Below are 11,767 nucleotides of genomic sequence, written 5' to 3'. Positions count from 1 at the left end.
GATTTATTTGTTTATTATATGCATTGAATATTAGTTCTTTAGGAAACTGTTGGCCCCCTCCCTCTCTTGTGTGTATAATTAATATTCGTGCTTATGTGTAAAAGGAGAGGGATCCATAATTGTGGCAATGTGATTCTCATGAGAGCTCTATGAGTTAATCATGTGATCACAATAATTACTCTTCTCTATGACTGGAAGAAATAATAATATAAAATGAAAAAAAAAAATGAACTCTTTTCTTTTTCTCGAGTTTGAAAAGATTGCCTACTTTGTTGATGCTATGGGCACTTTATTATATCCACGCATTCACGTGCCCTTTCACCGAACAAAGTAAAGAAACAAAAATCCATCATGTTTTCTTGCTCCTTTCTCTCCTTTCTTCCTCTCTTTTTCTTTTTCTTTCTCTTCTTTACGGCCATGAGAATCAAGTTTTCCAAACTGATCATTTGAGGTTTCTATGCTGAATCCAATGACTTGAAACTTGTTCATTCAGAGGATTTGGGACATAAAAATTTGATGTTTTTGAAAGTTATATATAAGAGCATCTTAAGCAATATTAAATTCATATTAAGCTCGACAAAATGACTAAAGATTTATTGAGCATTGTAACTTCATAAATTTTTAAGGGTAATTATCTTTTGTCCCCATGAACTACAGCGCCTTGACACTTTCTCCCCATGAACTACCAACTATGACACCTGACATCATCAAACTACCATCTTATGACAAAAAGTCTCATTCCGTCAATCTAAGACCGTCAATTTTAACCTCTTTGATTTACAGAATTAGGCTTTTTGTCATAAGATGATAATTTGATAGTGTCAAGTATCATAATTGGTAGTTCATGGGAAAAAAGTGCCAAGACGCTGTAGTTCATGGGGACAAAAGGTAATTACCCCAAATTCTTATCTATAATAATAATAATAATAAAAAGCAATATTGTTCTTTCACTTCTTTGGGAATAGAGAAAAATAAATAAAGAAATAATATTTTAAATAAAAAATAAAAATTAATAATTAAAATATTGTCGAATATAAATGTTTTAAAAAAATAGATAATTAAAATAGAAAAAATGATTCTTTAACAAAACATTTGCTAAGACCATATAATTGCTATGCATTTGAGGTAATCAAAAAGCATTATTTTTTACTTTACTTATTACCTTTTGGATACAAACTTCAACATATTTTATATTTTATTATTTTCTTAACCACTAAGAGAGAAGAGAGAAAAGTGATTGTAGCAAAGAGAAAGAGAAATGATTAAAAAAAAAACAGAAAAAGAATGCATATAGTGCTTATCTAAAAGTAGCTAACAAAAAGTAAAATACTAAACGTAATATTTGTCCTATATTACCCTAGTTAATTTAATTAGGAGTACTAATCAATAGTGAGGTGGACTTTAAGAGTGAGAGAAGTAAGATAAAAAGGGACAAAACTTGGGAATTGTGTTAATAAAAATAAAACTCTACGAAGAAAAGATAGATGTCATTAGGGACCACTGGTGCCAAAAGACATACAAAAAGAATGGTATAAGCTCAGAAAAAAAAATGTTTTACAAGAATGGTCAAAAGAGTGACATCACAACCGAGGTGTTTTTGTTGAATGAATTGTGTCCGAGGAGACTAATCAAAATGTCACAACTAATCTTGGACCCTTTCTATGTTGTGTAGTGGTAAGCTATCTTAAAAGTTATAGAAATAATAATAAATTTAATTATTTTGTTAATTTTTAATACTCTCTTCAATAAAAAATAAAAAAGAAACTTTACAAAGGCTCTCAGAATTTCAATGTGTTTTGAAGGGTGTGTTTGGCAAAGGGCTTAAAAAAGGAAGTTGACTGAAATTATAGCAGATTTGATTGATGTGAGAAAAAAAAGTAAGAATGTTTTATATAAAAAAGTGAAAAATTTTGTTTTGTAGTGATTTTTCTATTTAAATAGTAATAAAAAGTGATTGATGTGATGTAAAAAGTAAGAATGTTGATATTAATTTTGAGAGGAATTTTTTGAGTTTTTGGATCCGGTCTGGCCCACTCCTTTGCGAAACACAGCCGAAAAGACAAAGTTCAAAAACTAACAATTTCACTCATCTAACTTTTAATTTGATGTAATCTACCCCCATTCGTTAAGGTTTAATGTTAAACATACGTTAAAATAGATAAAATGACCTTTATACTCTAGAACTTTTATAAAATTTCAAATTTACATTTAATTTCATATTAAAAATTATGGAAAAAAATTATATTTAGTTCTTTGGTTTTCATTTGATTTGGATTTAACCCTTGGGGTTTCAATTTCAAGAATAAGGTTCTTATGTTTTTATCTAAGTTTAAAATAGGTCTATCTATCATTTTATCGTCAAAATTAACAATTTGTTATCTGTCATATATGTCTTATGAGTAATACTAGAAGTCCCTCTTATGTCACTAAAAAAATGAAGTGACTTTTAAAAAATTAATATGTGATCAAAATTCAATAGTGATCAATAACAAGTCCAATAATGATTTTAAGAGGCACATTATTCTTGGAGTGACACAAGAGTGACATAAGAGTGACTTATAGTATTACTCATGTCCCATAAGGCACGTCAACGTCCATATCAACACCTAAATACAATGCCACACCAACGGAACTGAAGTCTTCTGTTACTGTGGGTTTATTCTTTAAATTCTTAGATTTTATGTTTCTTGTGATGCTTTTTTTGGGTCTCTTGTTTTTATTTATTTATAAATTCCTTAATACTTGTTGACGTGGTATTACATTGGAGTGTTTATGACGTGTCAAGTGAGAGTTGTAACATATGACAAACTGTTAGTTTTGATGATAAAGTAACATAGGGACTTATTTTAAAATTTGGCAAAACCTAATGACCATATACTTGAAATTGAAAACTTAATGACTAAATTCAAACCAAATGAAAACTTAGGGGCTAGGTATGATTTTTCCCTAAAACTAAAAAAAAAAAAAAAAGAAAAATTGAGGGTATTTTAGCATTTTTCATAACCTCCGTTAAGATTTAACGCTAAATCCTATCAGAAAGTAGTATATTGCATTAAATTAGAAATTTGAGGGGTGAAATTGAGAGTTTTGAACTTTGAAGGGATCTTTTCAAAACCTAACAAGTAAAATATTCAATAAAAAAATTATGTAAATAAAATTCGAACTTAAAACTTTTGTTTAGATATGATGTTAAATAATTATTTATACAAAAAAATTTAATCATTTAGTTAATAATTGAAAAAACTTCACAAAACAGTACTCTTTAAATTCCACGCATTTTAAAGTTACCCTCTCAAAGTTTAAAAACTCTCAATTTAAGGTAACGATCGGCCTTTTTATTTTTTCCAGTGTCCTCCCTCCGTTAAAATTTTCCGTTAAATTTTGCCAAAACTTTCAAAATACAAATAAAGTAAAAAAATTGCAAAAAATCTTTACAATTTTTTTTTAAAAAAAATTTCTTTTAGCATTACTCCATGGTTGACCACTTCACAGTACGTGTGGGAGTTATATAATCCCATTTCTTGGTTCAAATTCTCGTAACACACCCATTTCAATTTATTTTTTTAATTTAAAATATATATATATATATATATATATATATATATATATATATATATATATCCCACAGTGTAATTCTTTATATTTTAGCAAGGAGAAGATATATAAATGACAGGCAGGGCAGAATGATGGGAATAGTGCATTTTCTGAATGGTATTCAAAGGGGTCAGAAAGATTATATATATATATATATATCCATCATTACCCATTAAAGGGCTCTGCTATTGGATGCCATTGAATCATAGTATGCAGCCCAGCAGCATTAGACACAACAGAGATGGTAGTATATATATATATGTACTTCTTGATTAAATTCTTGTCCTTTGTTTTTTTGGCAAATAAATAACAATAATACTGAAGAAAAGTAAATGGAATCACAGAATACGTCAAATGAGAATAGATGGTTTTTGAGTCAGTCAACGGCGTAGAAAGGTCAAATGGGTGGAGTTTTGGCTTCAACAATAACCATTTCGTGTAAGCCATTGATGACTGAAACTGTCAGTGGTCAGCTGCAACAGCACGCGAGCCTTCGTGCCCACTTGGAATTTTACGTTGCGAAAGAGACAGGGGCTATTATATTCATCATTTGATTTTGAAATCTTATTACTTTTCTTTGTTTATTTCTTCTCTTTTATGGACCACTGGCGATTCCTTCCGTTTATGTTGATGCAGAATATGAAGGGGAAACGTGAGGAATAGTAGTAATATATGGTACTGGAATTCTATATATTCCAAATAGAGTTCTAGTTGGTGTTGGAGTTCTATTTAGAAGAAGAAGACAACAAATGACCCAAAAAGTCCAAGTCCACAACAGCTGTCCAACAATGGAGTCCTCAATGTTAACTAATGTAATTTAGTAGACTCTTGTATAAATACCATAAAATTGAATGATTTAAACAGTAAAAATTAGCATTTAAACAATTCAATGACTAAATTTTACGGTTACGTCATCTAGTCATATGACAATTATACAAGAGTTTACTTAATAAAATTATTTTTTAGGGCCCGGCAAATTACCTTTTCCTCTCATTAATTACAACGCATTTTTACTTTCTCGCATGAACTACTAACTGTACCACCCGACCTCATGAACTACTATTTTGTACCCAAAACTCTTCTTCAATCAATCAAATACGTTAACTCAGACGGTCAACCTGTCTTTTTGTCCCCATGAATAGGGGTGTCAAAAAAAACCGGGAAACCGGAACCGGGACCGGAAAACCGGGAAACCGGGAAACCGGAAACCGGAAAACCGGGACCCGGTTCCGGTTCCGGTTCCAAAAAAAAAAAAAACCGGGACCCCGGTTCCGGTCCCGGTTTTTGGCACCCGGTCAAAACCGGGAAAACCGGAACCGGGTATTATTTTATTAAATAATATATATATATATTTTAATTCTTTTATGTTTTTTGGGTTTTGAATTGTTGTAGTAAGGGGTATTTATTTCTTGTGCATGTTGGTTTGTTTACATATTTGTTTTTACTTTTTATTGTTTTAATGTTTTCTTTATGTATCTAATTTAAAATTATGTTTAGGGTATTTTAAAAAATTTGAATTTTTATTTCTAAGGCTCATATAGGCAAAAACATTGATTATTTAGGATTTTTATGCTTTTTTAGGTTTATTTTTTAATTATTTGAAACAATCACAATCAAGCCTCTTTAATTTAGACAAAAAGATTAATAGTTTTTTTTTTTAAATGAGCTAACTTATGAAAAAAATAATGGGCTTATTTTAGGCCCAATACCTAAAATAAGCCCCAAACACTAATTATTTTCAAAAACCGGGTACCGGACCGGATAAAACCGGAACCGGCCGGGAACCGGGACCCCGGTTAACCGGGGTCCCGGTTCCGGTTCCGGTTTCCCAAAACCAAGAACCGGGGTACCCCGGTTCCGGTTCCGGTTTTGGCCAAAAACCGGGAAACCGGACCGGGTTGACACCCCTACCCATGAACTACAACACATTATCACTTTGCCCTTATGAACTACAACGCATTGTCACTTTGCCCCATGAACTATAACGCATTGTCACTTTGACCATCTGAATTAACGCCTTTGACTGACGAAAATGGAGTTTTAGGTACAAATGGTAGTTCATGGGGGGCGGGTGGTACAGTTGGTAGTCCATGTGAAGAAAGTAAAAATGTGTTGTAATTGATGGGGGAAAAAAGGTAATTACCCCTACTTTTTACCAAATAAGTAGTAATGGGGCATACTCAACTCCCCAGTTCAATCTTAGTTTTATCTCATTGGATTAATGTGATAGTATTCATCAGCCTTTAGATCAGCATTTATTAAAAAAAAATCTAGTAGAATAAGAGTTTAAGTATTTAGAATTAGTCATCAATAAGTAGCTAGTAATTATATTCTTTTGTCTTTCTATTTTATCGATTAAGTAGCCTATAAATATTGATATACTCCAATTAGTGAAAATTAGTCAATGAAGAGTTATATAAATTTTAAACTATTTACTTGAGTGGGATGCTTTCACTGAAATGAGATACTCTATTCTTCTTTGGTGAGACAGCCAAAATTTATTTTCCCTTTTCTTGTTCTATTTTGTGGTATTGCATTTCCTTTTACTAAACAGAGAATTTTAGTTAGTGTAGGCAAATTTCAGATAAAGTTTTATTGGTTCAGTAAGTGACACCGTTAGATGCACCTTTAAATTGTTATGGGCTCACCTATGGTTGGGAGTAAATAGAGAGACTAAGGGCTGGTTAGTCAATTTACTTGGGTGGCACATGTCTTGCTTGGATGGCTCAATAGAAAGATCCAGAATAAGGAGCTGTCATCTTTTCTTTTCTGCATTTTGTTATCTTTCTTGGTATTTAGTTTTTATCTGTTTTTGGGTTTTGCTTTGCTTGTATTGCGTTTTGGGAAGATATTTGTAAGAGTGTGAAATGCGCAATTCTGTTAAAATCTTTTGAACATAATTGAGCCTACATATTGGGCTCCAATGGGTAGGAGAAGGCATTGAGAATTATCTGAGAATTTGCTTGTATCCAGGAGATTGAGCCTCTCAAAGAGCTCCTTACTTAATATCTATTTAAGCCATTATCATCTTTTCCACTCTTCCATAGCAGAAAATACCTAAAAATATCCAGCAACCCAACTAAGCCCTTTACATTTGGTATCAGAGAGCCAACGATTCTCCTCCCTTGCTTCCATTAAAAACAGAAAATATAATTTTTTTTTGGGAAAAATTACAGTTTACCCCCCCAAAGTTGACAGCGTTTTTCAATTCGAACATCAAAGTTTCAATTTTTGCAATCCACCCTCACAAAGTTCTAATTTTTTTCAATTCAACCAATATCATCCCAAAATTCCTATATTGCCCTTGATTTTTTTTTTTTTTTTTTTTTTTATGAAAACAAAAACAAATTTGGGGGGTGCAAAAATGACCAGATGACCATAGCCACCCCAAGTTTTTTTTTTTAATTTTTTTTATAAAAAATAAAAATTAGGGGCAATATGGGAAGTTTTGGATAAAATTGGTCAAATTGCAAAAATTTAGAACTTTGGGGGGATGGACTGCAAAAATTAAAACTTTGGTGTTCGAATTGAAAAACGCTGTCAACTTTGAGGGGTAAACTGTAATTTTCCATTTTTTTTTTCTCATGTCTGATGGCACTCGTCTCTTTCAGATTTCTGAATCTTTGAAAGAATGTCAAGAAGCTATTCTTCAACAGCAAACCCAGAATACCACCTTTCAGCAACAGTTGACGAAAGTTTCTAAGATGTTGCTTACACTGGTTGCCAACCAGAATTGGTCACAGCAAGAGTAGAATCGCCCACATCAGGAGAGACCATAGGGAGAGAACGACCATGTTGTTCAACCTCTGCTCATTCTGGCAAGTGAGGAGCGCCGATACCCAAAACCGGACCGCAGAGACCATAGAGATGGCTGGCGGTGTCTAGATGAGGCAGAGGTTTATGAACCTCATCGTGGGTATCAGCTACCTTCATTAATTCCGGCAAGAGAAGAAAGACGATACCAGGACCATGAGCGACGCCATGATAGGGACGACAGACACTACCTCGAGGAGGAGGAATATGACTATCATCGGGATGACAGGCGCATACTTACCTGTACCATGCATCTGGTTTTTAAAAGTTTTGATGGGGATAATCCATCAGCATGGACTTACAAGGTGAATTAGTTTTTTGATCACTACCAAACTCCCCTATACCAAAGAATTCGAATGGCATTTCACTTGGAAGGAGAAGCCTTGGTCTGGTTTCAATACGCAGATGAGGCAGGTCTATTTCCTACGTGGGACTCCTTTCTCCAGGCTTTACTCGTTCGGTTTGGTCCTACCTATGACGATTCAATGGAGGCTCTTAAGAATCTCCGACAGTCCTCAACGGTGGCGGAGTATACTACCTAGTTTGAAGCATTATCCAATTGTTTGAGGGGTATTTCTGATAAGAATCATCTGAGTTGCTTCTTGGGTGGTCTTAAAGATGAAATTCATTTTCCCCTGCGAATGTTGAATCCGCAGACTCCTGTCACCGCCTTTGGGTTGGCTAAATTACAGGAAAAATATCTCATCAGCTCTAGACGATCCTTTAAGCCTTCCCTACCAGTGACGGCCCGGTTACCATTCCAACAACCATTGAACTCAAAATCTCTTTGAATGCCATTTCTAGATCATTGAGCCCGAGAACGATGCGTTTGGAGGGATTAGTGAAGAATCAGTGGGTGGTTATCCTAATCGACTCGGGAAGTACGCATAATTTCCTTGATTCATCCATCTTGAAGAAAATCCATGTGGGCGTGTTGCCGACCCAGCAACTTCAAGTGAAAATAGCTAATGGTACAAAAGTTATGAGCGAAGGTCGGTGCGATTTCCTCTCGATTAAGGTATAGGGTACTACTATCACCTCTGATTTTTATGTCCTCACTTTGGGGGGTTGTGATATTGTATTAGGGGTGGCTTGGCTTAGAACCCTAGGTCCTATCATCAGGGCCGGCTCAACGTATTTTGGGGCCTTAGGCAAAACTTTGAAATTTGGCCTAAATTTTTTTTTTTTTTTTAAGTAACAATTTTTTTTTTTAAAGTCATTTTTTTTAAAGTAATATATATATATTTATTTATTTAAAAATTCTTCTACTCGCTTTTTGAGATGCAAAATTTCTGATTAAGTTTTTATATTCAAGATTTTCTAATATCTTTTTTTCAATTGATAATATGGCTAATCCATTTAATTTCTCTTGTGACATTGTTGATCTTAGATAGGATTTTATCAATTTTAATTTTGAAAAACTTCTTTCTGCAGAAGTAACTGTAACAGGTATTGTCAATAAAATTCTATAAGCGATACATGCATTTGGAAAAGAATCAAGCATTTTTATATAATTTAATATGTCAATTGGAGCACTTTCTTCTATTTGTAAAATTTCTTTTAAAACTTTTAGTTATGAAAATAAATCTAAACCATCAAGATCATGTTTTAGGAAAGATTCTAGATTAAGACATTTATTTTGCAAACTATCATCATCTAGTGATTTTAATTTCTTAAAATTAAATAAAAAACCAAAAATATTTTCGTATATTTGAAATTGTTCAAACCTACTTTGAATTTAAGAAATAGCTTGATCTACTATATATAAGAAGTAATCAATTCTAAAAGATTCTTCAACAGTTTGTGTTGTCTCGTCATTAGCAGTCTCATCAAACTGTTTCTTTCTACAAATTACACGTTTTTTCATGAAAAACATGTTCTATTTCCATTATGGTTGCAATCTCTTTAGATGAAATCATAGCCGATGCAAATCTAGTTTCTCTATAAGTTTTAAAATAGGAAATAAGACCTTCTAATTGATCTATAGCAACATCAATATGCATGTCTTTCGATTGTAAATTTTTACTAACAGTATTAACAGCAAATAAATTATCATACCAAATAGTCATACTCAATAAGAATTCAAAACTTTCAATCTCATAGGTTGCTAAACAATTAGCTTCACTTTTTGTTTTAGGATCTTCACTTGTTTTTGCTAATTGTAGCAGAGCCTCTCTTATTTGTGGAGTTTGAAATTTTATTGCTTTTATACTTTCAATTCGACTTTCCCAACGTGTTTGTGATAATGGCTTAAGAGTTAAATTTGGCACATTATCTAGTAATATTTTCCATCGTTTTGTACAAACGAAAACAAAGTATATATACGTTGTACAATTCCAAAAAAAGATATAGCTTTAGGACATGAATTAGTAATATCACATAGTACAAGATTAAGACTATGACAACCACAAGGTGTGTAAAATGCTTTAGGATTTATATATAGTAGTCTTTTTTGCACCCCTTGTTCTTTTCCCTTCATATTAGATCCATTATCATAGTCTTGTCCTCGTATATCACTAATGTTAAGTTCAAGTTTTTTGATTAACCCAATAATTTCAATAAAAAGACCTTATCCAGTAGTTTCATCTACTGTTATAAATTCTACAAAATGTTCTTTTACTTTTATTGGATTTTCTGAAATATTAACACATCTTAAAATGAGAGACATTTGTTCTTGATGACTTGCATCTGGGGTACAATCAAGTATAATTAAAAAATATTTTGCTTCTCTAACTTTTTCAATAATACTCCATTTTACTTCTGTTGCTAACAAATGTATAAATTCATTTTGTATATTATGTCCAAGATAATGATTATGAATTTTCCCATCTTTAATACGACAAATATGCTCTTGCATTACTGGGTTAAATTCTGCAATCATTTCAATTAGACTTACAAAATTTCCATTATTTTCTTGGTAAATCTTTTCATTTTGTCCTCTAAATGCCAAATTATTCTTACCAAGATTGTTTTCTACAACAATAATTCTCAATAATACTCTTTTCCAATGATCTTTCTCTTTGTTAATTTGTTCTTGGACATGTTTATCAATTGTTTTATTTTTTAACAATCTCATTTTTAAATCAATCCAGTCATTCATGTTAGTAATATGTTAATTGGTTGTTTCACGACTTTTTAGTTTAGCACTAAGATTTTTTCAGTCATTAGTCCCTTCATTAGCTAGTTGCATTCTATTAGGTTTTGAATTAAACAACTTGCAATAAAAACAAAATACTCTATCTACATCTTTTGAATAGACTAACCATTTTCTATTATGTTGCTCCCCATTTGATAATTTTCGTATATAATATGTATTAGAAAAATACCTAGAGTTCTCATCTTTAGGAAAATGTATAGTATTGTATCTTATTGGACCATTTTCTACTAACAAATCCCTTAATTTTGCATCAATATTTTTTTATTGGCCAGGGTCATAAATATTTGTAGCAATAGATTTAGATATATCAATAACATTTTCATTATCTTCAAATTCTTTTTGATGAGTTCCTTGTTCATTTATGAGTTTTTCACCTAAATTATCCTCAATATTTTGTTTATTGCTAATAACAAATTTATTTAGAGCTCCTCTTTGAGATTCAATCAATTTTTTTTTTTTTTTTCATATCCAGATGCATATTTTCTAGTAGACATGTTTAATTAAAAATACTAACAAATTAAACAAACATGATTTATCAAAAAAAAAATTATGACTATAATAAAATAAATGACAAAAATAGAACAATAGAACCTGATTTGGCAAAGGAATTATGAAGCAGTTCTTGGAGATAAGACAAGAGACTTAGTCACTCGGAGTCGGAGAGGAAGAGAAAATGATGAGATAGGCAGAGAAGAAAAACTCAGAAAAGAGCAAGCAAAAAGGAGAGGTAAAGTGGCAAATATAGAGACTCTGATATTTAAAATGCCCATGGTAGGCTTACTAGGTTGACAGCGGTTTATATTTTTGGCTCTTGGCTTTTCCTAGATGGCTAAATAATAAATAGAAAATAAATGGTAATATTTTATTTCTAACGAATATATTTTCTCATCAAAAACAAAACATTTCTAGAAAGAGGCTAAGAGGATGACTGCATGATGTAGGCGTGTACTGTAGCGTCAGGCGTGTAGAGCTCTAGGGAATTGGCATGTAATGATGTAAGTCTTTAATGCTTTGTCCTTTTTTAATTTATTTTTTCAATTATTTTAAAAATTTATAGTGAGCTTATTAATTTGGGTCTTATTAAATTGAGGCCTTAAATTTTGATAAAAAAAAATTTTAGGCCCTATTAAAAAAAAATTTGGGCCTTCAATTTTTTTTTTTCAAATTTTTTTTAACTCAAAAAGAAATTTTTTTGGGCCGTAT

This window comes from Corylus avellana, chromosome ca11, assembly GCF_901000735.1.
Source record: "Corylus avellana chromosome ca11, CavTom2PMs-1.0".
Lineage (NCBI taxonomy): Eukaryota > Viridiplantae > Streptophyta > Magnoliopsida > Fagales > Betulaceae > Corylus > Corylus avellana.
Note: the sequence above shows the minus strand (reverse complement) of the source record.